This window comes from Phalangium opilio, unplaced genomic scaffold (genome assembly GCF_054372755.1).
Source record: "Phalangium opilio isolate 3A_F unplaced genomic scaffold, DU_Popi_V2 ptg000200l_1, whole genome shotgun sequence".
Taxonomy (NCBI): Eukaryota; Metazoa; Arthropoda; class Arachnida; order Opiliones; family Phalangiidae; genus Phalangium; species Phalangium opilio.
The window spans coordinates 1057005-1082390 of NW_028324213.1; the positions used below are offsets into that span (position 1 = coordinate 1057005).

At 44.2% G+C, this 25386-nt stretch overlaps 40 non-coding genes across 40 annotated transcripts; all 40 read right to left on the reverse strand.

The window, feature by feature from the left end:
• Window positions 1–3501: 3501 nt before the first annotated feature.
• TRNAP-AGG (transfer RNA proline (anticodon AGG)) lies at window positions 3502–3575 on the reverse strand. The gene has a single exon. It is a non-coding gene; the product is annotated as a tRNA-Pro (tRNA).
• A 728-nt stretch (window positions 3576–4303) lies between these two features.
• TRNAP-CGG (transfer RNA proline (anticodon CGG)) lies at window positions 4304–4375 on the reverse strand. The gene has a single exon. It is a non-coding gene; the product is annotated as a tRNA-Pro (tRNA).
• A 567-nt stretch (window positions 4376–4942) lies between these two features.
• Window positions 4943–5016, reverse strand: TRNAP-AGG (transfer RNA proline (anticodon AGG)). Its single transcript has one exon. It is a non-coding gene; the product is annotated as a tRNA-Pro (tRNA).
• Window positions 5017–5582: 566 nt separating this feature from the next.
• Window positions 5583–5656, reverse strand: TRNAP-AGG (transfer RNA proline (anticodon AGG)). The gene has a single exon. It is a non-coding gene; the product is annotated as a tRNA-Pro (tRNA).
• A 1044-nt stretch (window positions 5657–6700) lies between these two features.
• On the reverse strand, window positions 6701–6774 carry TRNAP-AGG (transfer RNA proline (anticodon AGG)). Its single transcript has one exon. It is a non-coding gene; the product is annotated as a tRNA-Pro (tRNA).
• A 565-nt stretch (window positions 6775–7339) lies between these two features.
• Window positions 7340–7413, reverse strand: TRNAP-AGG (transfer RNA proline (anticodon AGG)). The gene has a single exon. It is a non-coding gene; the product is annotated as a tRNA-Pro (tRNA).
• An 885-nt stretch (window positions 7414–8298) lies between these two features.
• Window positions 8299–8372, reverse strand: TRNAP-AGG (transfer RNA proline (anticodon AGG)). Its single transcript has one exon. It is a non-coding gene; the product is annotated as a tRNA-Pro (tRNA).
• A 566-nt stretch (window positions 8373–8938) lies between these two features.
• Window positions 8939–9011, reverse strand: TRNAP-CGG (transfer RNA proline (anticodon CGG)). The gene has a single exon. It is a non-coding gene; the product is annotated as a tRNA-Pro (tRNA).
• A 567-nt stretch (window positions 9012–9578) lies between these two features.
• On the reverse strand, window positions 9579–9652 carry TRNAP-AGG (transfer RNA proline (anticodon AGG)). Its single transcript has one exon. It is a non-coding gene; the product is annotated as a tRNA-Pro (tRNA).
• An 888-nt stretch (window positions 9653–10540) lies between these two features.
• TRNAP-AGG (transfer RNA proline (anticodon AGG)) lies at window positions 10541–10612 on the reverse strand. Its single transcript has one exon. It is a non-coding gene; the product is annotated as a tRNA-Pro (tRNA).
• A 405-nt stretch (window positions 10613–11017) lies between these two features.
• TRNAP-CGG (transfer RNA proline (anticodon CGG)) lies at window positions 11018–11090 on the reverse strand. Its single transcript has one exon. It is a non-coding gene; the product is annotated as a tRNA-Pro (tRNA).
• Window positions 11091–11657: 567 nt separating this feature from the next.
• TRNAP-AGG (transfer RNA proline (anticodon AGG)) lies at window positions 11658–11731 on the reverse strand. The gene has a single exon. It is a non-coding gene; the product is annotated as a tRNA-Pro (tRNA).
• Window positions 11732–12617: 886 nt separating this feature from the next.
• TRNAP-AGG (transfer RNA proline (anticodon AGG)) lies at window positions 12618–12691 on the reverse strand. Its single transcript has one exon. It is a non-coding gene; the product is annotated as a tRNA-Pro (tRNA).
• Window positions 12692–12780: 89 nt separating this feature from the next.
• TRNAP-UGG (transfer RNA proline (anticodon UGG)) lies at window positions 12781–12852 on the reverse strand. The gene has a single exon. It is a non-coding gene; the product is annotated as a tRNA-Pro (tRNA).
• Window positions 12853–12937: 85 nt separating this feature from the next.
• On the reverse strand, window positions 12938–13010 carry TRNAP-CGG (transfer RNA proline (anticodon CGG)). Its single transcript has one exon. It is a non-coding gene; the product is annotated as a tRNA-Pro (tRNA).
• Window positions 13011–13738: 728 nt separating this feature from the next.
• On the reverse strand, window positions 13739–13812 carry TRNAP-AGG (transfer RNA proline (anticodon AGG)). Its single transcript has one exon. It is a non-coding gene; the product is annotated as a tRNA-Pro (tRNA).
• Window positions 13813–14858: 1046 nt separating this feature from the next.
• Window positions 14859–14932, reverse strand: TRNAP-AGG (transfer RNA proline (anticodon AGG)). Its single transcript has one exon. It is a non-coding gene; the product is annotated as a tRNA-Pro (tRNA).
• Window positions 14933–16458: 1526 nt separating this feature from the next.
• TRNAP-AGG (transfer RNA proline (anticodon AGG)) lies at window positions 16459–16532 on the reverse strand. The gene has a single exon. It is a non-coding gene; the product is annotated as a tRNA-Pro (tRNA).
• Window positions 16533–16778: 246 nt separating this feature from the next.
• Window positions 16779–16852, reverse strand: TRNAP-AGG (transfer RNA proline (anticodon AGG)). The gene has a single exon. It is a non-coding gene; the product is annotated as a tRNA-Pro (tRNA).
• Window positions 16853–17098: 246 nt separating this feature from the next.
• Window positions 17099–17171, reverse strand: TRNAP-CGG (transfer RNA proline (anticodon CGG)). Its single transcript has one exon. It is a non-coding gene; the product is annotated as a tRNA-Pro (tRNA).
• Window positions 17172–17260: 89 nt separating this feature from the next.
• Window positions 17261–17332, reverse strand: TRNAP-AGG (transfer RNA proline (anticodon AGG)). Its single transcript has one exon. It is a non-coding gene; the product is annotated as a tRNA-Pro (tRNA).
• A 1207-nt stretch (window positions 17333–18539) lies between these two features.
• On the reverse strand, window positions 18540–18613 carry TRNAP-AGG (transfer RNA proline (anticodon AGG)). The gene has a single exon. It is a non-coding gene; the product is annotated as a tRNA-Pro (tRNA).
• Window positions 18614–18858: 245 nt separating this feature from the next.
• Window positions 18859–18931, reverse strand: TRNAP-CGG (transfer RNA proline (anticodon CGG)). The gene has a single exon. It is a non-coding gene; the product is annotated as a tRNA-Pro (tRNA).
• An 89-nt stretch (window positions 18932–19020) lies between these two features.
• Window positions 19021–19092, reverse strand: TRNAP-AGG (transfer RNA proline (anticodon AGG)). The gene has a single exon. It is a non-coding gene; the product is annotated as a tRNA-Pro (tRNA).
• Window positions 19093–20299: 1207 nt separating this feature from the next.
• Window positions 20300–20373, reverse strand: TRNAP-AGG (transfer RNA proline (anticodon AGG)). The gene has a single exon. It is a non-coding gene; the product is annotated as a tRNA-Pro (tRNA).
• A 246-nt stretch (window positions 20374–20619) lies between these two features.
• Window positions 20620–20692, reverse strand: TRNAP-CGG (transfer RNA proline (anticodon CGG)). Its single transcript has one exon. It is a non-coding gene; the product is annotated as a tRNA-Pro (tRNA).
• Window positions 20693–20781: 89 nt separating this feature from the next.
• TRNAP-AGG (transfer RNA proline (anticodon AGG)) lies at window positions 20782–20853 on the reverse strand. The gene has a single exon. It is a non-coding gene; the product is annotated as a tRNA-Pro (tRNA).
• Window positions 20854–21262: 409 nt separating this feature from the next.
• On the reverse strand, window positions 21263–21334 carry TRNAP-UGG (transfer RNA proline (anticodon UGG)). The gene has a single exon. It is a non-coding gene; the product is annotated as a tRNA-Pro (tRNA).
• An 85-nt stretch (window positions 21335–21419) lies between these two features.
• On the reverse strand, window positions 21420–21492 carry TRNAP-CGG (transfer RNA proline (anticodon CGG)). Its single transcript has one exon. It is a non-coding gene; the product is annotated as a tRNA-Pro (tRNA).
• Window positions 21493–21741: 249 nt separating this feature from the next.
• On the reverse strand, window positions 21742–21813 carry TRNAP-CGG (transfer RNA proline (anticodon CGG)). Its single transcript has one exon. It is a non-coding gene; the product is annotated as a tRNA-Pro (tRNA).
• A 249-nt stretch (window positions 21814–22062) lies between these two features.
• TRNAP-UGG (transfer RNA proline (anticodon UGG)) lies at window positions 22063–22134 on the reverse strand. Its single transcript has one exon. It is a non-coding gene; the product is annotated as a tRNA-Pro (tRNA).
• A 248-nt stretch (window positions 22135–22382) lies between these two features.
• TRNAP-CGG (transfer RNA proline (anticodon CGG)) lies at window positions 22383–22454 on the reverse strand. Its single transcript has one exon. It is a non-coding gene; the product is annotated as a tRNA-Pro (tRNA).
• Window positions 22455–22543: 89 nt separating this feature from the next.
• On the reverse strand, window positions 22544–22615 carry TRNAP-AGG (transfer RNA proline (anticodon AGG)). Its single transcript has one exon. It is a non-coding gene; the product is annotated as a tRNA-Pro (tRNA).
• Window positions 22616–23181: 566 nt separating this feature from the next.
• Window positions 23182–23254, reverse strand: TRNAP-CGG (transfer RNA proline (anticodon CGG)). Its single transcript has one exon. It is a non-coding gene; the product is annotated as a tRNA-Pro (tRNA).
• Window positions 23255–23503: 249 nt separating this feature from the next.
• TRNAP-CGG (transfer RNA proline (anticodon CGG)) lies at window positions 23504–23575 on the reverse strand. Its single transcript has one exon. It is a non-coding gene; the product is annotated as a tRNA-Pro (tRNA).
• Window positions 23576–23824: 249 nt separating this feature from the next.
• TRNAP-UGG (transfer RNA proline (anticodon UGG)) lies at window positions 23825–23896 on the reverse strand. Its single transcript has one exon. It is a non-coding gene; the product is annotated as a tRNA-Pro (tRNA).
• Window positions 23897–24144: 248 nt separating this feature from the next.
• Window positions 24145–24216, reverse strand: TRNAP-CGG (transfer RNA proline (anticodon CGG)). Its single transcript has one exon. It is a non-coding gene; the product is annotated as a tRNA-Pro (tRNA).
• A 726-nt stretch (window positions 24217–24942) lies between these two features.
• Window positions 24943–25016, reverse strand: TRNAP-AGG (transfer RNA proline (anticodon AGG)). Its single transcript has one exon. It is a non-coding gene; the product is annotated as a tRNA-Pro (tRNA).
• An 86-nt stretch (window positions 25017–25102) lies between these two features.
• TRNAP-CGG (transfer RNA proline (anticodon CGG)) lies at window positions 25103–25176 on the reverse strand. Its single transcript has one exon. It is a non-coding gene; the product is annotated as a tRNA-Pro (tRNA).
• Window positions 25177–25264: 88 nt separating this feature from the next.
• Window positions 25265–25336, reverse strand: TRNAP-CGG (transfer RNA proline (anticodon CGG)). The gene has a single exon. It is a non-coding gene; the product is annotated as a tRNA-Pro (tRNA).
• Window positions 25337–25386: the final 50 nt, after the last annotated feature.

The window sequence follows — 25386 nt, forward strand, 5'->3', positions numbered from 1 at the left end:
TCCGTGCACTCGAGCTAAAAAACTAGCGGATATCTTAAATCCTGAAGATCCTGAAGTTTTTAGTCTCTTGACAGCACGTACAAAGCTACATTACATAGACACTTAACTTTGCGCGTGCTGCAAACCGGTGTTGTAACAGAGTATATACAGAATAAGCTGTCGTACGAGATAGGGAGTTCCCGATCCTATTGCGTGAGAACAAATTTCCGCACGTGCATGGCATAGGGGAGAACTTGACCGAGGGGACCGACATTAGAGCGTACTTGATAATAAAACACTATAGATTTTCATGATTTCAATGACTAAATAATGATTTTACTGATTTGGAGGTCAATTTCACGTTTTTTAATTAAAAGATTGGAAGGATTTCTGTAAACCATAAAAAAGGAAAACAGGGGAAAATGGAAAAATGAGGTTAAATAAATAGTTAACAAAAACTACTCGGGGAAATTTAGAATTTTTTATGTAAATTGAGAGATATTTGCCGAATAATTAAGCAAAATGTTCGTGAATATTCCCTCCGTAGGATTAACATTACACTAAACTTTGGAGGCTCATAACTCTGTTTAAATTAGATATAGGGGTCTTTTGATTGTATAATAGTCCTATTTGCCCCCCTCTTTCGATAACATTTGATCCATAGGATACTCCCATATACAGGAAAATTAAGGAAAACTCGAGGAAGTATATGTGGAAATCCCTGGAAATCCCTGGAAAATGTTTTTTTTACAAAAGTTGTATGAACCCTGGGTAAAGCTTCGAGAGATACATTACAGATTTCACTAATTCGTTTATACTGATTTGAATGTTTTACCAAATTTTTGCAGTTAATTTAACGATTACATGGATATCACGGCGATTTTAGTGAATTTTTGTGTACGAGATTTGAAAGAGCGACGGCACCCTCGTCTTTTGACGCATTCGTAAAAGCAATAAAAATCTTAAAAGGAATGAAAACAAATAGAGGGGGGTATACCGAACCTTTTCCTTAACTACCCATTTTACAGTGAACGGTGAACCATCAGGATAGGAGAAACATTAGTAAAGGGACTTAACCTGAGATTAACCCAATGAATAGAGTTAATGTTACCGTCCAAAACTGGCAATTTTGTTCTAAGAAAAGGGATCAACCTACAGTTCAACACGAAGTAGACCATTTTACTTAACTACCATTTTCATTCTTGTTTACGAAGTGTCAATAGATAGAAGTCCTTAACTGGAGCTGGTCGAAGGTCCCCAAATGAGGTATGTTTCCAATTTCGTTTCCAGAGCTTCACTTTTTAATAATGTGGGGTTTTGAACGTTAAAGAATTGTTCAAAACCCAAAGTAAACTCGTTTATAATATTCGTATCGACCAAAACTTGAGGGGAATATGACTCAATCTTAAGCTAAATATTTCACGGGAAACCAACTTAACTTTTACTTAACTTGCACATAACAAAATGGACGGTGAACAATCGGGATAAAAGAAAGAGGAGTAAAGGGATTAACCCTAGATTAACTTATTGAATAAGGTAAACTACACCGCGGGTAAAGTAACTTTGCTTTTCCTGAAATGCTTGGTAAAGGGACTAAACATGAGTTTAACTTATAAAGTACAGAAGACAAAATAATGAGTTTACTTGACAACCAGTTTCATTCTGTTACAGGTATTGTTGTACGATAGAGAAAGAAATTACGTGGACACTTATAACATTCGAAGGAAATCTAATCTGGTAAGTGTTAAAGTACGTTTTACACACAATGATAAGAAATCCAGAGCTTTAATTTCTAATAATGTGGGGTTTTGAACGTTAAAGAATTGTTCAAACCCCGAGTTAACTACTTTACTCTCGATAAAAACATGAGGCACATTGACACTTGCGAAATGGGACTTAGACTCAAACTTACGCTAAATATTTCCCGGGAAACCAACTTAACTTTTACTTAACTTGCACATAACAAAATGGACGGAGAACAATCCTGATAATAGAAAGAGGAGTAAAGGGAGTTAACCTTAGATTAACTTATTGAATACGGTAAACTACACCGCGGGTAAAGTAACTTTGCTTTTCGTGAAATGCTTGGTAAAGGGAATAAACATGAGTTTAACTTTTCAAGTACAGAAGACAAAATAATGAGTTTACTTGACAACCAGTTTCATTCTGTTACAGGTATTGTTGTACGATAGAGAAAGAAATTACGTGGACACTTATAACATTCGAAGGAAATCTAATCTGGTAAGTGTTAAAGTACGTTTTACACACAATGATAAGAAATCCAGAGCTTTTATTTCTAATAATGTGGGGTTTTGAACGTTAAAGAATTGTTCAAACCCCGATTTAACTGGTTTACTCTCGATAAAAACATGAGGCACATTGACACTTGCGAAATGGGACTGAGACTCAAACTTAAGCTTAATATTTCCCGGGAAATCAACTTAACTTTTACTTAACTTGCACATAACAAAATGGACGGTGATCAATCGTGATAAAACTGAAAGTAGTAGAGGAAGTTAACCCGAGATTAACTTATTGAATAGGGTAAACTTTACCGCGGGTACATTTACTATGCTTTTCCTGAAATGGTTTAATTTAGGATCGACTAAGGTCGAACACCAAAGAGCGAATTATAAACGAGATCAAGTTTTATAAATCTTTGTTCTAATATTTCCATTTTTTTAAAACAGGTCTTTAGTAAAATTAACGCCAAAAAATGAGTAAGTGCAAACTGAATAGTTTAGATTTTAATTTAATCATTTTAACTTAATTTTAAAATAAAAATAGTCGTTAAAATAGACATAATATATGGAGAAATAAATCTGCAAAACTATTCATATATATTCTTCCATATTTAACATTTTCAGGCGCAAGATATTTAACAATAAAATATATAGCAGCAAAGGTAGAAGAAACGTATAACGCTGAAAAAGATGCACCTTAACCCAACGGATCATGTATGACAGCGAGACATACTCAACTCGTAGTCCTACAATTTAACTAGTTGCATATAAATAGTCACCAAATTACTTCTGCAAAACTCGGGTCCGTCCGGGCTTTGAACCCGGGACCACTCACACCCGAAGCGAGTATCATACCCCAAAACCAACGGATCCTGTATGACAGCGAGACATGCTCAACTCGTAGGCCTACAATTTAATTAGTTGCATTTAAGTAGTCACCAAATTACTTCTGCAAAACTCGGGTCCGTCCGGTATTTGAACCCGGGACCACTCACACCCGAAGTGAGTATCATACCCCTAGAATAACAGACTATGTATAACACTGAAACATGCTCAACTCGTAGGCCTACAATATAACTAGTTGCATTTAAATAGTCACCAAATTACTTCTGCAAAAACTCGTGTCCGTCCGGAATTTGAACCCGGGACCCCTCGCACCCTAAGCGAGTATCATACCCCTAGACCAACGGACGAAATATGACACTGAAACATGCTCAACTCGTAGTCCTACTATTTAACTAGTTACATTTAAATAGTCACCAAATTACTTCTGCAAAACTCGGGTCCGTCCGGGATTTGAACCCGGGACCACTCGCACCCTAAGCGAGTATCATACCCCTAGACCAACGGACGAAGTATGACACTGAAACATGCTCAACTCGTAGTCCTACAATTTAACTCGTTGCATTTAAATAGTCACCAAATTACTTCTGCAAAACTCGGGTCCGTCAGGGATTTGAACCCGGGACCACTCACACCCAAAGCGAGTATCATACCCTTAACCCAACGGATCATGTATGACAGCGAGACATGCTCAACTCGTAGTCCTACAATTTAACTAGTTGCATATAAATAGTCACCAAATTACTTCTGCAAAACTCGGGTCCTTGCGGGATTTGAACCCCGGACCACTCACACCCGAAGCAAGTATCATACCCTTAAACCAACGGATCATGTATGACAGCGAGACATGCTCAACTCGTAGTCCTACAATTTAACTAGTTGAATATAAATAGTCACAAAATTACTTCTGCAAAACTCGGGTCCGTCCGGGATTTGAACCAGGGACCCCTCGCACCCTAAGCTAGTATCATTCCCTTAGACCAACGGACGAAATATGACGCTGAAACATGCTCAACTCGTAGTCCTACTATTTAACTAGTTACATTTAAATAGTCACCAAATTACTTCTGCAAAACTCGGGAGCGACCGGGATTTGAACCCGGGACCACTCACACCCGAAGCGAGTATCATACCCCAAAACAAACGGATCATGTATGACACCGAGACATGCTCAACTCGTAGTCCTACAATTTAACTAGTTGCATTTAAGTAGTCACCAAATTACTTCTGCAAAACACGGGTCCGTCCGGGATTTGAACCCGGGACCACTCACACCCGAAGCGAGTATCATACCCCTAGACCAACGGACCATGTATGACACTGAAACATGCTACACTCGTAGGCCTACAATATAACTAGTTGCATTTAAATAGTCACCAAATTACTTCTGCAAAACTCGGGTCCGTCCGGGCTTTGAACCCGGGACCACTCACACCCGAAGCGAGAATCATACCCCAAAACCAACGGATAATGTATGACAGCGAGACATGCTCAACTCGTAGGCCTACAATTTAATTAGTTGCATTTAAGTAGTCACCAAATTACTTCTGCAAAACTCGGGTCCGTCCGGGATTTGAACCCGGGACCACTCACACCCGAAGTGAGTATCATACCCCTAGACCAACAGACTATGTATAACACTGAAACATGCTCAACTCGTAGGCCTACAATATAACTAGTTGCATTTAAATAGTCACCAAATTACTTCTGCAAAAACTCGTGTCCGTCCGGAATTTGAACCCGGGACTCCTCGCACCCTAAGCGAGTATCATACCCCTAGACCAACGGACGAAATATGACACTGAAACATGCTCAACTCGTAGTCCTACTATTTAACTAGTTACATTTAAATAGTCACCAAATTACTTCTGCAAAACTCGGGTCCGTCCGGGATTTGAACCCGGGACCACTCGCACCCTAAGCGAGTATCATACCCCTAGACCAACGGACGAAGTATGACACTGAAACATGCTCAACTCGTAGTCCTACAATTTAACTCGTTGCATTTAAATAGTCACCAAATTACTTCTGCAAAACTCGGGTCCGTCAGGGATTTGAACCCGGGACCACTCACACCCGAAGCGAGTATCATACCCTTAACCCAACGGATCATGTATGACAGCGAGACATGCTCAACTCGTAGTCCTACAATTTAACTAGTTGCATATAAATAGTCACCAAATTACTTCTGCAAAACTCGGGTCCGTGCGGAATTTGAACCCGGGACCACTCACACCCGACGCGAGTATCATACCCTTAAACCAACGGATCATGTATGACAGCAAGACATGCTCAACTCGTAGTCCTACAATTTAACTAGTTGCATATAAATAGTCACCAAATTACTTCTGCAAAACTCGGGTCCGTCCGTGATTTGAACCCGGGACCCCTTGCACCCTAAGCGAGTATCATACCCTTAGACCAACGGACGAAATATGACGCTGAAACATGCTCAACTCGTAGTCCTACTATTTAACTAGTTACATTTAAATAGTCACCAAATTACTTCTGCAAAACTCGGGTCCGTCCGGGATTTGAACCCGGGACCACTCGCACCCTAAGCGAGTATCATACCCCTAGACCAACGGACGAAGTATGACATGAAACATGCTCAACTCGTAGTCCTACAATTCAACTCGTTGCATTTAAATAGTCACCAAATTACTTCTGCAAAAACACGGGTCCGTCCGGGGTTTGAACCCGGGACCACTCGTACCCAAAGCGAGTATCATACCCCTAGACCAACGGACCATGTATGTAAAAACATGCTCAACTCATAGGCCTACCCTGTAGTTAGTTGCATTTAAATAGTCTCTAAATTACCTCTGCAAAAACTCGGTTCCGTCCGGGATTTGAACCCGGGACCACTCACAACCGAAGCGAGTATCATACCCCTAAACCAACGGACGAAGTATGACACTGAAACATGCTCAACTCGTAGTCCTACAATTTAACTCGTTGCATTTAAATAGTCACCAAATTACTTCTGCAAAACTCGGGTCCGTCAGGGATTTGAACCCGGGACCACTCACACCCAAAGCGAGTATCATACCCTTAACCCAACGGATTATGTATGACAGCGAGACATGCTCAACTCGTAGTCCTACAATTTAACTAGTTGCATATAAATAGTCACCAAATTACTTCTGCAAAACTCGGGTCCTTGCGGGATTTGAACCCCGGACCACTCACACCCGAAGCGAGTATCATACCCTTAAACCAACGGATCATGTATGACAGCGAGACATGCTCAACTCGTAGTCCTACAATTTAACTAGTTGAATATAAATAGTCACAAAATTACTTCTGCAAAACTCGGGTCCGTCCGGGATTTGAACCAGGGACCCCTCGCACCCTAAGCTAGTATCATTCCCTTAGACCAACGGACGAAATATGACGCTGAAACATGCTCAACTCGTAGTCCTACTATTTAACTAGTTACATTTAAATAGTCACCAAATTACTTCTGCAAAACTCGGGAGCGACCGGGATTTGAACCCGGGACCACTCACACCCGAAGCGAGTATCATACCCCAAAACCAACGGATCATGTATGACACCGAGACATGCTCAACTCGTAGGCCTACAATTTAATTAGTTGCATTTAAGTAGTCACCAAATTACTTCTGCAAAACTCGGGTCCGTCCGGGATTTGAACCCGGGACCACTCGCACCCTAAGCGAGTATCATACCCCTAGACCAACGGACGAAGTATGACACTGAAACATGCTCAACTCGTAGTCCTACAATTTAACTCGTTGCATTTAAATAGTCACCAAATTACTTCTGCAAAAACACGGGTCCGTCCGGGGTTTGAACCCGGGACCACTCGTACCCAAAGCGAGTATCATACCCCTAGACCAACGGACCATGTATGTAAAAACATGCTTAACTCATAGGCCTACCCTGTAGTTAGTTGCATTTAAATAGTCACTAAATTACTTCTGCAAAAAGTCGTGTCCGTCCGGGATTTTAACCCGGGACCCCTCGCACCCTAAGCGAGTATCATACCCCTAGACCAACGGACGAAATATGACACTGAAACATGCTCAACTCGTAGTCCTACTATTTAACTAGTTATATTTAAATAGTCACCAAATTACTTCTGCAAAACTCGGGAGCGACCGGGATTTGAACCCGGGACCACTCACACCCGAAGCGAGTATCATACCCCAAAACCAACGGATCATGTATGACACCGAGACATGCTCAACTCGTAGGCCTACAATTTAATTAGTTGCATTTAAGTAGTCACCAAATTACTTCTGCAAAACTCGGGTCCGTCCGGGATTTGAACCCGGGACCACTCGCACCCTAAGCGAGTATCATACCCCTAGACCAACGGACGAAGTATGACACTGAAACATGCTCAACTCGTAGTCCTACAATTTAACTCGTTGCATTTAAATAGTCACCAAATTACTTCTGCAAAAACACGGGTCCGTCCGGGGTTTGAACCCGGGACCACTCGTACCCAAAGCGAGTATCATACCCCTAGACCAACGGACCATGTATGTAAAAACATGCTTAACTCATAGGCCTACCCTGTAGTTAGTTGCATTTAAATAGTCACTAAATTACTTCTGCAAAAACTCGTGTCCGTCCGGGATTTTAACCCGGGACCCCTCGCACCCTAAGCGAGTATCATACCCCTAGACAAACGGACGAAATATGACACAGAAACATGCTCAACTCGTAGTCCTACTATTTAACTAGTTATATTTAAATAGTCACCAAATTACATCTGCAAAACTCGGGTCCGTCCGGGATTTGAACCCGGGACCACTCACACCCGAAGCGAGTAACAAACCCCAAAAGCAACGGATCATGTATGACAGCGAGACATGCTCAACTCGTAGTCCTACAATTTAACTAGTTGAATATAAATAGTCACAAAATTACTTCTGCAAAACTCGGGTCCGTCCGGGATTTGAACCAGGGACCCCTCGCACCCTAAGCTAGTATCATTCCCTTAGACCAACGGACGAAATATGACGCTGAAACATGCTCAACTCGTAGTCCTACTATTTAACTAGTTACATTTAAATAGTCACCAAATTACTTCTGCAAAACTCGGGAGCGACCGGGATTTGAACCCGGGACCACTCACACCCGAAGCGAGTATCATACCCCAAAACCAACGGATCATGTATGACACCGAGACATGCTCAACTCGTAGGCCTACAATTTAATTAGTTGCATTTAAGTAGTCACCAAATTACTGCTGCAAAACTCGGGTCCGTCCGGGATTTGAACCCGGGACCACTCGCACCCTAAGCGAGTATCATACCCCTAGACCAACGGACGAAGTGTGACACTGAAACATGCTCAACTCGTAGTCCTACAATTTAACTCGTTGCATTTAAATAGTCACCAAATTACTTCTGCAAAAACACGGGTCCGTCCGGGGTTTGAACCCGGGACCACTCGTACCCAAAGCGAGTATCATACCCCTAGACCAACGGACCATGTATGTAAAAACATGCTTAACTCATAGGCCTACCCTGTAGTTAGTTGCATTTAAATAGTCACTAAATTACTTCTGCAAAAACTCGTGTCCGTCCGGGATTTTAACCCGGGACCCCTCGCACCCTAAGCGAGTATCATACCCCTAGACCAACGGACGAAATATGACACTGAAACATGCTCAACTCGTAGTCCTACTATTTAACTAGTTATATTTAAATAGTCACCAAATTACATCTGCAAAACTCGGGTCCGTCCGGGATTTGAACCCGGGACCACTCACACCCGAAGCGAGTAACATACCCCAAAAGCAACGGATCATGTATGACAGCGAGACATGCTAAACTCGTTGGCCTACAATTTAATTAGTTGCATTTAAGTAGTCACCAAATTACTTCTGCAAAACTCGGCTCCGTCCGGGATTTGAACCCGGGACCACTCACACCCGAAGCGAGTATCATACCCCTAGACCAACGGACCATGTATGACACTGAAACATGCTACACTCGTAGGCCTACAATATAACTAGTTGCATTTAAATAGTCACCAAATTACTTCTGCAAAACTCGGGTCCGTCCGGGCTTTGAACCCGGGACCACTCACACCCGAAGCGAGTATCATACCCCAAAACCAACGGATAATGTATGACAGCGAGACATGCTCAACTCGTAGGCCTACAATTTAATTAGTTGCATTTAAGTAGTCACCAAATTACTTCTGCAAAACTCGGGTCCGTCCGGGATTTGAACCCGGGACCACTCACACCCGAAGTGAGTATCATACCCCTAGACCAACAGACTATGTATAACACTGAAACATGCTCAACTCGTAGGCCTACAATATAACTAGTTGCATTTAAATAGTCACCAAATTACTTCTGCAAAAACTCGTGTCCGTCCGGAATTTGAACCCGGGACCCCTCGCACCCTAAGCGAGTATCATATCCCGAGACCAACGGACGAAATATGACACTGAAACATGCTCAACTCGTAGTCCTACTATTTAACTAGTTACATTTAAATAGTCACCAAATTACTTCTGCAAAACTCGGGTCCGTCCGGGATTTGAACCCGGGACCACTCGCACCCTAAGCGAGTATCATACCCCTAGACCAACGGACGAAGTATGACACTGAAACATGCTCAACTCGTAGTCCTACAATTTAACTCGTTGCATTTAAATAGTCACCAAATTACTTCTGCAAAACTCGGGTCCGTTAGGGATTTGAACCCGGGACCACTCACACCCGAAGCGAGTATCATACCCTTAACCCAACGGATCATGTATGACAGCGAGACATGCTCAACTCGTAGTCCTACAATTTAACTAGTTGCATATAAATAGTCACCAAATTACTTCTGCAAAACTCGGGTCCGTGCGGGATTTGAACCCGGGACCACTCACACCCGACGCGAGTATCATACCCTTAAACCAACGGATCATGTATGACAGCAAGACATGCTCAACTCGTAGTCCTACAATTTAACTAGTTGCATATAAATAGTCACCAAATTACTTCTGCAAAACTCGGGTCCGTCCGGGATTTGAACCAGGGACCCCTCGCACCCTAAGCGAGTATCATACCCCTAGACCAACGGACGAAATATGACGCTGAAAGATGCTCAACTCGTAGTCCTACTATTTAACTAGTTACATTTAAATAGTCACCAAATTACTTCTGCAAAACTCGGGTCCGTCCGGGATTTGAACCCGGGACCACTCACACCCGAAGCGAGTATCATACCCCTAAACCAACGGATCATGTATGACAGCGAGACATGCTCAACTCGTAGTCCTACAATTTAACTAGTTGCATTTAAATAGTCACCAAATTACTTCTGCAAAACTCGGGTCCGTCCGTGATTTGAACCCGGGACCCCTTGCACCCTAAGCGAGTATCATACCCTTAGACCAACGGACGAAATATGACGCTGAAACATGCTCAACTCGTAGTCCTACTATTTAACTAGTTACATTTAAATAGTCACCAAATTACTTCTGCAAAACTCGGGTCCGTCCGGGATTTGAACCCGGGACCACTCGCACCCTAAGCGAGTATCATACCCCTAGACCAACGGACCATGTATGTAAAAACATGCTTAACTCATAGGCCTACCCTGTAGTTAGTTGCATTTAAATAGTCACTAAATTACTTCTGCAAAAACTCGTGTCCGTCCGGGATTTTAACCCGGGACCCCTCGCACCCTAAGCGAGTATCATACCCCTAGACCAACGGACGAAATATGACACTGAAACATGCTCAACTCGTAGTCCTACTATTTAACTAGTTATATTTAAATAGTCACCAAATTACATCTGCAAAACTCGGGTCCGTCCGGGATTTGAACCCGGGACCACTCACACCCGAAGCGAGTAACATACCCCAAAAGCAACGGATCATGTATGACAGCGAGACATGCTAAACTCGTTGGCCTACAATTTAATTAGTTGCATTTAAGTAGTCACCAAATTACTTCTGCAAAACTCGGCTCCGTCCGGGATTTGAACCCGGGACCACTCACACCCGAAGCGAGTATCATACCCCTAGACCAACGGACCATGTATGACACTGAAACATGCTACACTCGTAGGCCTACAATATAACTAGTTGCATTTAAATAGTCACCAAATTACTTCTGCAAAACTCGGGTCCGTCCGGGCTTTGAACCCGGGACCACTCACACCCGAAGCGAGTATCATACCCCAAAACCAACGGATAATGTATGACAGCGAGACATGCTCAACTCGTAGGCCTACAATTTAATTAGTTGCATTTAAGTAGTCACCAAATTACTTCTGCAAAACTCGGGTCCGTCCGGGATTTGAACCCGGGACCACTCACACCCGAAGTGAGTATCATACCCCTAGACCAACAGACTATGTATAACACTGAAACATGCTCAACTCGTAGGCCTACAATATAACTAGTTGCATTTAAATAGTCACCAAATTACTTCTGCAAAAACTCGTGTCCGTCCGGAATTTGAACCCGGGACCCCTCGCACCCTAAGCGAGTATCATATCCCTAGACCAACGGACGAAATATGACACTGAAACATGCTCAACTCGTAGTCCTACTATTTAACTAGTTACATTTAAATAGTCACCAAATTACTTCTGCAAAACTCGGGTCCGTCCGGGATTTGAACCCGGGACCACTCGCACCCTAAGCGAGTATCATACCCCTAGACCAACGGACGAAGTATGACACTGAAACATGCTCAACTCGTAGTCCTACAATTTAACTCGTTGCATTTAAATAGTCACCAAATTACTTCTGCAAAACTCGGGTCCGTTAGGGATTTGAACCCGGGACCACTCACACCCGACGCGAGTATCATACCCTTAAACCAACGGATCATGTATGACAGCAAGACATGCTCAACTCGTAGTCCTACAATTTAACTAGTTGCATATAAATAGTCACCAAATTACTTCTGCAAAACTCGGGTCCGTGCGGGATTTGAACCCGGGACCACTCACACCCGACGCGAGTATCATACCCTTAAACCAACGGATCATGTATGACAGCAAGACATGCTCAACTCGTAGTCCTACAATTTAACTAGTTGCATATAAATAGTCACCAAATTACTTCTGCAAAACTCGGGTCCGTCCGGGATTTGAACCAGGGACCCCTCGCACCCTAAGCGAGTATCATACCCCTAGACCAACGGACGAAATATGACGCTGAAAGATGCTCAACTCGTAGTCCTACTATTTAACTAGTTACATTTAAATAGTCACCAAATTACTTCTGCAAAACTCGGGTCCGTCCGGGATTTGAACCCGGGACCACTCACACCCGAAGCGAGTATCATACCCCTAAACCAACGGATCATGTATGACAGCGAGACATGCTCAACTCGTAGTCCTACAATTTAACTAGTTGCATTTAAATAGTCACCAAATTACTTCTGCAAAACTCGGGTCCGTCCGTGATTTGAACCCGGGACCCCTTGCACCCTAAGCGAGTATCATACCCTTAGACCAACGGACGAAATATGACGCTGAAACATGCTCAACTCGTAGTCCTACTATTTAACTAGTTACATTTAAATAGTCACCAAATTACTTCTGCAAAACTCGGGTCCGTCCGGGATTTGAACCCGGGACCACTCGCACCCTAAGCGAGTATCATACCCCTAGACCAACGGACGAAGTATGACACTGAAACATGCTCAACTCGTAGTCCTACAATTCAACTCGTTGCATTTAAATAGTCACCAAATTACTTCTGCAAAAACACGGGTCCGTCCGGGGTTTGAACCCGGGACCACTCGTACCCAAAGCGAGTATCATACCACTAGACCAACGGACCATGTATGTAAAAACATGCTCAACTCATAGGCCTACCCTGTAGTTAGTTGCATTTAAATAGTCTCTAAATTACCTCTGCAAAAACTCGGTTCCGTCCGGGATTTGAACCCGGGACCACTCACACCCGAAGCCAGTATCATACCCCTAGACCAACGGACCATGTATGTTATTGAAACATGCTCAACTCGTAGGCCTACAATATAACTAGTTGCATTTAAATAGTCACTAAATTACCTCTGCAAAAACTCGGGTCCGTCCGGGATTTGAACCCGGGACCACTCACACCCTAAGCGAGTATCATACCCCTAAACCAACGGACGACGTATGACACTGAAACATGCTCAACTCGTAGTCCTACAATTTAACTAGTTACATTTAAATAGTCACCAAATTACTTCTGCAAAACTCGGGTCCGTCCGGGATTTGAACCCGGGACCACTCGCACCCTAACCGAGTATCATACCCCTAGACCAACGGACGAAGTATGACACTGAAACATGCTCAACTCGTAGTCCTACAATTTAACTAGTTACATTTAAATAGTCACCAAATTACTTCTGCAAAACTCGGGTCCGTCCGGGATTTGAACCCGGGACCACTCACACCCGAAGTGAGTATCATACCCCTAGATCAACAAACTATGTATAACACTGAAACATGCTCAACTCGTAGGCCTACAATATAACTAGTTGCATTTAAATAGTCACCAAATTACTTCTGCAAAAACTCGTGTTCGTCCGGAATTTGAACCCGGGACCCCTCGCACCCTAAGCGAGTATCATACCCCTAGACCAACGGACGAAATATGACACTGAAACATGCTCAACTCGTAGTCCTACTATTTAACTAGTTACATTTAAATAGTCACCAAATTACTTCTGCAAAACTCGGGTCCGTCCGGGATTTGAACCCGGGACCACTCGCACCCTAAGCGAGTATCATACCCCTAGACCAACGGACGAAGTATGACACTGAAACATGCTCAACTCGTAGTCCTACAATTTAACTCGTTGCATTTAAATAGTCACCAAATTACTTCTGCAAAACTCGGGTCCGTCAGGGATTTGAACCCGGGACCACTCACACCCGAAGCGAGTATCATACCCTTAACCCAACGGATAATGTATGACAGCGAGACATGCTCAACTCGTATTCCTACAATTTAACTAGTTGCTTATAAATAGTCACCAAATTACTTCTGCAAAACTCGGGTCCGTGCGGGATTTGAACCCGGGACCACTCACACCCGACGCGAGTATCATACCCTTAAACCAACGGATCATGTATGACAGCGAGACATGCTCAACTCGTAGTCCTACAATTTAATTAGTTGCATATAAATAGTCACCAAATTACTTCTGAAAAACTCGGGTCCGTCCGGGATTTGAACCAGGGACCCCTCGCACCCTAAGCGAGTATCATACCCCTAGACCAACGGACGAAATATGACGCTGAAACATGCTCAACTCGTAGTCCTACTATTTAACTAGTTACATTTAAATAGTCACCAAATTACTTCTGCAAAACTCGGGTCCGTCCGGGATTTGAACCCGGGACCACTCACACCCGAAGCGAGTATCATACCCCTAAACCAACGGATCATGTATGACAGCGAGACATGCTCAACTCGTAGTCCTACAATTTAACTAGTTGCATTTAAATAGTCACCAAATTACTTCTGCAAAACTCGGGTCCGTCCGGGATTTGAACCCGGGACCCCTCGCACCCTAAGCTAGTATCATTCCCTTAGACCAACGGACGAAATATGACGCTGAAACATGCTCAACTCGTAGTCCTACTATTTAACTAGTTACATTTAAATAGTCACCAAATTACTTCTGCAAAACTCGGGTCCGTCCGGGATTTGAACCCGGGACCCCTCGCACCCTAAGCTAGTATCATTTCCTTAGACCAACGGACGAAATATGACGCTGAAACATGCTCAACTCGTAGTCCTACTATTTAACTAGTTACATTTAAATAGTCACCAAATTACTTCTGCAAAACTCGGGTCCGTCCGGGATTTGAACCCGGGACCACTCGCACCCTAAGCGAGTATCATACCCCTAGACCAACGGACGAAGTATGACACTGAAACATGCTCAACTCGTAGTCCTACAATTTAACTCGTTGCATTTAAATAGTCACCAAATTACTTCTGCAAAACTCGGGTCCGTCAGGGATTTGAACCCGGGACCACTCACACCCGAAGCGAGTATCATACCCTTAACCCAACGGATCATGTATGACAGCGAGACATGCTCAACTCGTAGTCCTACAATTTAACTAGTTGCATATAAATAGTCACCAAATTACTTCTGCAAAACTCGGGTCCGTGCGGGATTTGAACCCGGGACCACTCACACCCGACGCGAGTATCATACCCTTAAACCAACGGATCATGTATGACAGCGAGACATGCTCAACTCGTAGTCCTACAATTTAATTAGTTGCATATAAATAGTCACCAAATTACTTCTGAAAAACTCGGGTCCGTCCGGGATTTGAACCAGGGACCCCTCGCACCCTAAGCGAGTATCATACCCCTAGACCAACGGACGAAATATGACGCTGAAACATGCTCAACTCGTAGTCCTACTATTTAACTAGTTACATTTAAATAGTCACCAAATTACTTCTGCAAAACTCGGGTCCGTCCGGGATTTGAACCCGGGACCACTCACACCCGAAGCGAGTATCATACCCCTAAACCAACGGATCATGTATGACAGCGAGACATGCTCAACTCGTAGTCCTACAATTTAACTAGTTGCATTTAAATAGTCACCAAATTACTTCTGAAAAACTCGGGTCCGTCCGGGATTTGAACCAGGGACCCCTCGCACCCTAAGCGAGTATCATACCCCTAGACCAACGGACGAAATATGACGCTGAAACATGCTCAACTCGTAGTCCTACTATTTAACTAGTTACATTTAAATAGTCACCAAATTACTTCTGCAAAACTCGGGTCCGTCCGGGATTTGAACCCGGGACCACTCACACCCGAAGCGAGTATCATACCCCTAAACCAACGGATCATGTATGACAGCGAGACATGCTCAACTCGTAGTCCTACAATTTAACTAGTTGCATTTAAATAGTCACCAAATTACTTCTGCAAAACTCGGGTCCGTCCGGGATTTGAACCCGGGACCCCTCGCACCCTAAGCTAGTATCATTCCCTTAGACCAACGGACGAAATATGACTCTGAAACATGCTCAACTCGTAGTCCTACTATTTAACTAGTTACATTTAAATAGTCACCAAATTACTTCTGCAAAACTCGGGAGCGACCGGGATTTGAACCCGGGACCACTCACACCCGAAGCGAGTATCATACCCCAAAACCAACGGATCATGTATGACACCGAGACATGCTCAACTCGTAGGCCTACAATTTAATTAGTTGCATTTAAGTAGTCACCAAATTACTTCTGCAAAACTCGGGTCCGTCAGGGATTTGAACCCGGGACCACTCGCACCCTAAGCGAGTATCATACCCCTAGACCAACGGACGAAGTATGACAATGAAACATGCTCAACTCGTAGTCCTACTATTTAACTAGTTACATTTAAATAGTCACCAAATTACTTCTGTAAAACTCGGGTCCGTCCGGGATTTGAACCCGGGACCTCTCGCACCCTAAGCGAGTATCATACCCCTAGACCAACGGACGAAGTATGACACTGAAACATGCTCAACTCGTAGTCCTACAATTTAACTCGTTGCATTTAAATAGTCACCAAATTACTTCTGCAAAACTCGGGTCCGTCAGGGATTTGAACCCGGGACCACTCACACCCGAAGCGAGTATCATACCCTTAACCCAACGGATCATGTATGACAGCGAGACATGCTCAACTCGTAGTCCTACAATTTAACTAGTTGCATATAAATAGTCACCAAATTACTTCTGCAAAACTCGGGTCCGTCCGGGATTTGAACCCGGGACCACTCGCACCCTAAGCGAGTATCATACCCCTAGACCAACGGACGAAGTATGACACTGAAACATGCTCAACTCGTAGTCCTACAATTCAACTCGTTGCATTTAAATAGTCACCAAATTACTTCTGCAAAAACACGGGTCCGTCCGGGGTTTGAACCCGGGACCACTCGTACCCAAAGCGAGTATCATACCCCTAGACCAACGGACCATGTATGTAAAAACATGCTCAACTCATAGGCCTACCCTGTAGTTAGTTGCATTTAAATAGTCTCTAAATTACCTCTGCAAAAACTCGGTTCTGTCCGGGATTTGAACCCGGGACCACTCACACCCGAAGCGAGTATCATACCCCTAGACCAACGGACCATGTATGTTATTGAAACATGCTCAACTCGTAGGCCTACAATATAACTAGTTGCATTTAAATAGTCACTAAATTACCTCTGCAAAAACTCGGGTCCGTCCGGGATTTGAACCCGGGACCACTCACACCCTAAGCGAGTATCATACCCCTAGACCAACGGACCATGTATGTTATTGAAACATGCTCAACTCGTAGGCCTACAATATAACTAGTTGCATTTAAATAGTCACTAAATTACCTCTGCAAAAACTCGGGTCCGTCCGGGATTTGAACCCGGGACCACTCACACCCTAAGCGAGTATCATACCCCTAAACCAACGGACGAAGTATGACATTGAAACATGCTCAACTCGTAGTCCTACAATTTAACTAGTTACATTTAAATAGTCACCAAATTACTTCTGCAAAACTCGGGTCCGTCCGGGATTTGAACCCGGGACCACTCGCACCCTAACCGAGTATCATACCCCTAGACCAACGGACGAAGTATGACACTGAAACATGCTCAACTCGTAGTCCTACAATTTAACTAGTTACATTTAAATAGTCACCAAATTACTTCTGCAAAACTCGGGTCCGTCCGGGATTTGAACCCGGGACCACTCACACCCGAAGTGAGTATCATACCCCTAGACCAACAGACTATGTATAACACTGAAACATGCTCAACTCGTAGTCCTACAATTTAACTAGTTGCATATAAATAGTCACCAAATTACTTCTGCAAAACTCGGGTCCGTGCGGGATTTGAACCCGGGACCACTCACACCCGACGCGAGTATCATACCCTTAAACCAACGGATCATGTATGACAGCGAGACATGCTCAACTCGTAGTCCTACAATTTAACTAGTTGCATATAAATAGTCACCAAATTACTTCTGCAAATCTCGGGTCCGTCCGGGATTTGAACCAGGGACCCCTCGCACCCTAAGCGAGTATCATACCCCTAGACCAACGGACGAAATATGACGCTGAAACATGCTCAACTCGTAGTCCTACTATTTAACTAGTTACATTTAAATAGTCACCAAATTACTTCTGCAAAACTCGAGTCCGTCCGGGATTTGAACCCGGGACCACTCACACCCGAAGCGAGTATCATACCTCTAAACCAACGGATCATGTATGACAGCGAGACATGCTCAACTCGTAGTCCTACAATTTAACTAGTTGCATTTAAATAGTCACCAAATTACTTCTGCAAAACTCGGGTCCGTCCGTGATTTGAACCCGGGACCCCTTGCACCCTAAGCGAGTATCATACCCTTAGACCAACGGACGAAATATGACGCTGAAACATGCTCAACTCGTAGTCCTACTATTTAACTAGTTACATTTAAATAGTCACCAAATTACTTCTGCAAAACTCGGGTCCGTCCGGGATTTGAACCCGGGACCACTCGCACCCTAAGCGAGTATCATACCCTTAGACCAACGGACGAAATATGACGCTGAAACATGCTCAACTCGTAGTCCTACAATTTAACTCGTTGCATTTAAATAGCCACCAATTACTTCTGCAAAAACACGGGTCCGTCCGGGGTTTGAACCCGGGACCACTCGTACCCAAAGCGAGTATCATACCCCTAGACCAACGGACCATGTATGTAAAAACATGCTCAACTCATAGGCCTACCCTGTAGTTAGTTGCATTTAAATAGTCTCTAAATTACCTCTGCAAAAACTCGGTTCCGTCCGGGATTTGAACCCGGGACCACTCACACCCGAAGCGAGTATCATTCCCCTAGACCAACGGACCATGTATGTTATTGAAACATGCTCAACTCGTAGGCCTACAATATAACTAGTTGCATTTAAATAGTCACTAAATTACCTCTGCAAAAACTCGGGTCCGTCCGGGATTTGAACCCGGGACCACTCACACCCTAAGCGAGTATCATACCCCTAGACCAACGGACCATGTATGTTATTGAAACATGCTCAACTCGTAGGCCTACAATATAACTAGTTGCATTTAAATAGTCACTAAATTACCTCTGCAAAAACTCGGGTCCGTCCGGGATTTGAACCCGGGACCACTCACACCCTAAGCGAGTATCATACCCCTAAACCAACGGACGAAGTATGACATTGAAACATGCTCAACTCGTAGTCCTACAATTTAACTAGTTACATTTAAATAGTCACCAAATTACTTCTGCAAAACTCGGGTCCGTCCGGGATTTGAACCCGGGACCACTCGCACCCTAACCGAGTATCATACCCCTAGACCAACGGACGAAGTATGACACTGAAACATGCTCAACTCGTAGTCCTACAATTTAACTAGTTACATTTAAATAGTCACCAAATTACTTCTGCAAAACTCGGGTCCGTCCGGGATTTGAACCCGGGACCACTCACACCCGAAGTGAGTATCATACCCCTAGACCAACAGACTATGTATAACACTGAAACATGCTCAACTCGTAGTCCTACAATTTAACTAGTTGCATATAAATAGTCACCAAATTACTTCTGCAAAACTCGGGTCCGTGCGGGATTTGAACCCGGGACCACTCACACCCGACGCGAGTATCATACCCTTAAACCAACGGATCATGTATGACAGCGAGACATGCTCAACTCGTAGTCCTACAATTTAACTAGTTGCATATAAATAGTCACCAAATTACTTCTGCAAATCTCGGGTCCGTCCGGGATTTGAACCAGGGACCCCTCGCACCCTAAGCGAGTATCATACCCCTAGACCAACGGACGAAATATGACGCTGAAACATGCTCAACTCGTAGTCCTACTATTTAACTAGTTACATTTAAATAGTCACCAAATTACTTCTGCAAAACTCGAGTCCGTCCGGGATTTGAACCCGGGACCACTCACACCCGAAGCGAGTATCATACCTCTAAACCAACGGATCATGTATGACAGCGAGACATGCTCAACTCGTAGTCCTACAATTTAACTAGTTGCATTTAAATAGTCACGAAATTACTTCTGCAAAACTCGGGTCCGTCCGTGATTTGAACCCGGGACCCCTTGCACCCTAAGCGAGTATCATACCCTTAGACCAACGGACGAAATATGACGCTGAAACATGCTCAACTCGTAGTCCTACTATTTAACTAGTTACATTTAAATAGTCACCAAATTACTTCTGCAAAACTCGGGTCCGTCCGGGATTTGAACCCGGGACCACTCGCACCCTAAGCGAGTATCATACCCCTAGACCAACGGACGAAGTATGACACTGAAACATGCTCAACTCGTAGTCCTACAATTTAACTCGTTGCATTTAAATAGCCACCAAATTACTTCTGCAAAAACACGGGTCCGTCCGGGGTTTGAACCCGGGACCACTCGTACCCAAAGCGAGTATCATACCCCTAGACCAACGGACCATGTATGTAAAAACATGCTCAACTCATAGGCCTACCCTGTAGTTAGTTGCATTTAAATAGTCTCTAAATTACCTCTGCAAAAACTCGGTTCCGTCCGGGATTTGAACCCGGGACCACTCACACCCGAAGCGAGTATCATTCCCCTAGACCAACGGACCATGTATTTTATTGAAACATGCTCAACTCGTAGGCCTACAATATAACTAGTTGCATTTAAATAGTCACTAAATTACCTCTGCAAAAACTCGGGTCCGTCCGGGATTTGAACCCGGGACCACTCACACCCTAAGCGAGTATCATACCCCTAGACCAACGGACCATGTATGTTATTGAAACATGCTCAACTCGTAGGCCTACAATATAACTAGTTGCATTTAAATAGTCACTAAATTACCTCTGCAAAAACTCGGGTCCGTCCGGGATTTGAACCCGGGACCACTCACACCCTAAGCGAGTATCATACCCCTAAACCAACGGACGAAGTATGACATTGAAACATGCTCAACTCGTAGTCCTACAATTTAACTAGTTACATTTAAATAGTCACCAAATTACTTCTGCAAAACTCGGGTCCGTCCGGGATTTGAACCCGGGACCACTCGCACCCTAACCGAGTATCATACCCCTAGACCAACGGACGAAGTATGACACTGAAACATGCTCAACTCGTAGTCCTACAATTTAACTAGTTACATTTAAATAGTCACCAAATTACTTCTGCAAAACTCGGGTCCGTCCGGGATTTGAACCCGGGACCACTCGTACCCAAAGCGAGTATCATACCCCTAGACCAACGGACCATGTATGTAAAAACATGCTCAACTCATAGGCCTACCCTGTAGTTAGTTGCATTTAAATAGTCTCTAAATTACCTCTGCAAAAACTCGGTTCCGTCCGGGATTTGAACCCGGGACCACTCACACCCGAAGCGAGTATCATTCCCCTAGACCAACGGACCATGTATGTTATTGAAACATGCTCAACTCGTAGGCCTACAATATAACTAGTTGCATTTAAATAGTCACTAAATTACCTCTGCAAAAACTCGGGTCCGTCCGGGATTTGAACCCGGGACCACTCGCACCCGAAGCGAGTAACATACCCCAAAAGCAACGGATCACATATGACAGCGAGGCATGCTAAACTCGTTGGCCTACAATTTAATTAGTTGCATTTAAGTAGTCACCAAATTACTTCTGCAAAACTCGGGTCCGTCCGGGATTTGAACCCGGGACCACTCACACCCGAAGCGAGTATCATACCCCTAGACCAACGGACCATGTATGACACTGAAACATGCTACACTCGTAGGCCTACAATATAACTAGTTGCATTTAAATAGTCACCAAATTACTTCTGCAAAAACTCGTGTCCGTCCGGGATTTGAACCCGGGACCCCTCGCACCCTAAGCGAGTATCATTATTCTAGACCAACGGACGAAATATGACACTGAAACATGCTCAACTCGTAGTCCTACAATTCAACTCGTTGCATTTAAATAGTCACCAAATTACTTCTGCAAAACTCGGGTCCGTCCGGGCTTTGAACCCGGGACCACTCGCACCCAAAGCGAGTATCATACCCCTAGACCAACGGACCATGTATGAAATAAAACATGCTCAACTCAAAGGCCTACCCTATAGTTAGTTGCATTTAAATAGTCACTAAATTACTTCTGCAAAAACTCGGGTCCGTCCGGGATTTGAACCCGGGACCACTCACACCCGAAGCGAGTAACATACCCCAAAAGCAACGGATCACATATGACAGCGAGGCATGCTAAACTCGATGGCCTACAATTTAATTAGTTGCATTTAAGTAGTCACCAAATTACTTCTGCAAAACTCGGGTCCGTCCGGGATTTGAACCCGGGACCACTCACACCCGAAGCGAGTATCATACCCCTAGACCAACGGACCATGTATGTTATTGAAACATGCTCAACTCGTAGGCCTACAATATAACTAGTTGCATTTAAATAGTCACTAAATTACCTCTGCAAAAACTCGGGTCCGTCCGGGATTTGAACCCGGGACCACTCACACCCTAAGCGAGTATCATACCCCTAGACCAACGGACCATGTATGTTATTGAAACATGCTCAACTCGTAGGCCTACAATATAACTAGTTGCATTTAAATAGTCACTAAATTACCTCTGCAAAAACTCGGGTCCGTCCGGGATTTGAACCCGGGACCACTCACACCCTAAGCGAGTATCATACCCCTAAACCAACGGACGAAGTATGACATTGAAACATGCTCAACTCGTAGTCCTACAATTTAACTAGTTACATTTAAATAGTCACCAAATTACTTCTGCAAAACTCGGGTCCGTCCGGGATTTGAACCCGGGACCACTCGCACCCTAACCGAGTATCATACCCCTAGACCAACGGACGAAGTATGACACTGAAACATGCTCAACTCGTAGTCCTACAATTTAACTAGTTACATTTAAATAGTCACCAAATTACTTCTGCAAAACTCGGGTCCGTCCGGGATTTGAACCCGGGACCACTCGTACCCAAAGCGAGTATCATACCCCTAGACCAACGGACCATGTATGTAAAAACATGCTCAACTCATAGGCCTACCCTGTAGTTAGTTGCATTTAAATAGTCTCTAAATTACCTCTGCAAAAACTCGGTTCCGTCCGGGATTTGAACCCGGGACCACTCACACCCGAAGCGAGTATCATTCCCCTAGACCAACGGACCATGTATGTTATTGAAACATGCTCAACTCGTAGGCCTACAATATAACTAGTTGCATTTAAATAGTCACTAAATTACCTCTGCAAAAACTCGGGTCCGTCCGGGATTTGAACCCGGGACCACTCGCACCCGAAGCGAGTAACATACCCCAAAAGCAACGGATCACATATGACAGCGAGGCATGCTAAACTCGTTGGCCTACAATTTAATTAGTTGCATTTAAGTAGTCACCAAATTACTTCTGCAAAACTCGGGTCCGTCCGGGATTTGAACCCGGGACCACTCACACCCGAAGCGAGTATCATACCCCTAGACCAACGGACCATGTATGACACTGAAACATGCTACACTCGTAGGCCTACAATATAACTAGTTGCATTTAAATAGTCACCAAATTACTTCTGCAAAAACTCGTGTCCGTCCGGGATTTGAACCCGGGACCCCTCGCACCCTAAGCGAGTATCATTATTCTAGACCAACGGACGAAATATGACACTGAAACATGCTCAACTCGTAGTCCTACAATTCAACTCGTTGCATTTAAATAGTCACCAAATTACTTCTGCAAAACTCGGGTCCGTCCGGGCTTTGAACCCGGGACCACTCGCACCCAAAGCGAGTATCATACCCCTAGACCAACGGACCATGTATGAAATAGAACATGCTCAACTCAAAGGCCTACCCTATAGTTAGTTGCATTTAAATAGTCACTAAATTACTTCTGCAAAAACTCGGGTCCGTCCGGGATTTGAACCCGGGACCACTCACACCCGAAGCGAGTAACATACCCCAAAAGCAACGGATCACATATGACAGCGAGGCATGCTAAACTCGATGGCCTACAATTTAATTAGTTGCATTTAAGTAGTCACCAAATTACTTCTGCAAAACTCGGGTCCGTCCGGGATTTGAACCCGGGACCACTCACACCCGAAGCGAGTATCATACCCCTAGACCAACGGACCATGTATGACACTGAAACATGCTACACTCGTAGGCCTACAATATAACTAGTTGCATTTAAATAGTCACCAAATTACTTCTGCAAAAACTCGTGTCCGTCCGGGATTTGAACCCGGGACCCCTCGCACCCTAAGCGAGTATCATTATTCTAGACCAACGGACGAAATATGACACTGAAACATGCTCAACTCGTAGTCCTACTATTTAACTCGTTGCATTTAAATAGTCACCAAATTACTTCTGCAAAACTCGGGTCCGTCCGGGATTTGAACCCGGGACCACTCACACCCGAAGCGAGTATCATACCCCTAAACCAACGGATCATGTATGACAGCGAGACAAGCTCAACTCGTAGTCCTACAATTTAACTAGTTGCATTTAAATAGTCACCAAATTACTGCTGCAAAAACACGGGTCCGTCCGGGATTTGAACCCGGGACCACTCGCACCCAAAGCGTGTATCATACCCCTAGACCAACGGACCATGTATGTAAAAACATGCTCAACTCATAGGCCTACCCTGTAGTTAGTTGCATTTAAATAGTCTCTAAATTACCTCAGCAAAAACTCGGTTCCGTCCGGGATTTGAACCCGGGACCACTCGCACCCAAAGCGAGTTTCATACCCCTAGACCAACGGCCCATGTATGAAATAAAACATGCTCAACTCATAGGCCTATCCTATAATTAGTTGCATTTAAATAGTCACTAAATTACCTCTGCAAAAACTCGGGTCCGTCCGGGATTTGAACCCGGGACCCCTCGCACCCTAAGCGAGTATCATACCCCTAGACCAACGGACGAAATATGACGCTGAAACATGCTCAACTCGTAGTCCTACTATTTAACTAGATACATTTAAATAGTCACCAAATTACTTCTGCAAAACTCGGGTCCGTCCGGGATTTGAACCCGGGACCACTCACACCCGAAGCGAGTATCATACCCCTAGACCAACGGACGAAGTATAACACTGAAACATGCTCAACTCGTAGTCCTACAATTCAACTCGTTGCATTTAAATAGTCACCAAATTACTTTTGCAAAACTCGGGTCCGTCCGGGCTTTGAACCCGGGACCACTCACATCCGAAGCGAGTATCATACCCCTAGACCAACGGACCATGTATGACACTGAAACATGCTACACTCGTAGGCCTACAATATAACTAGT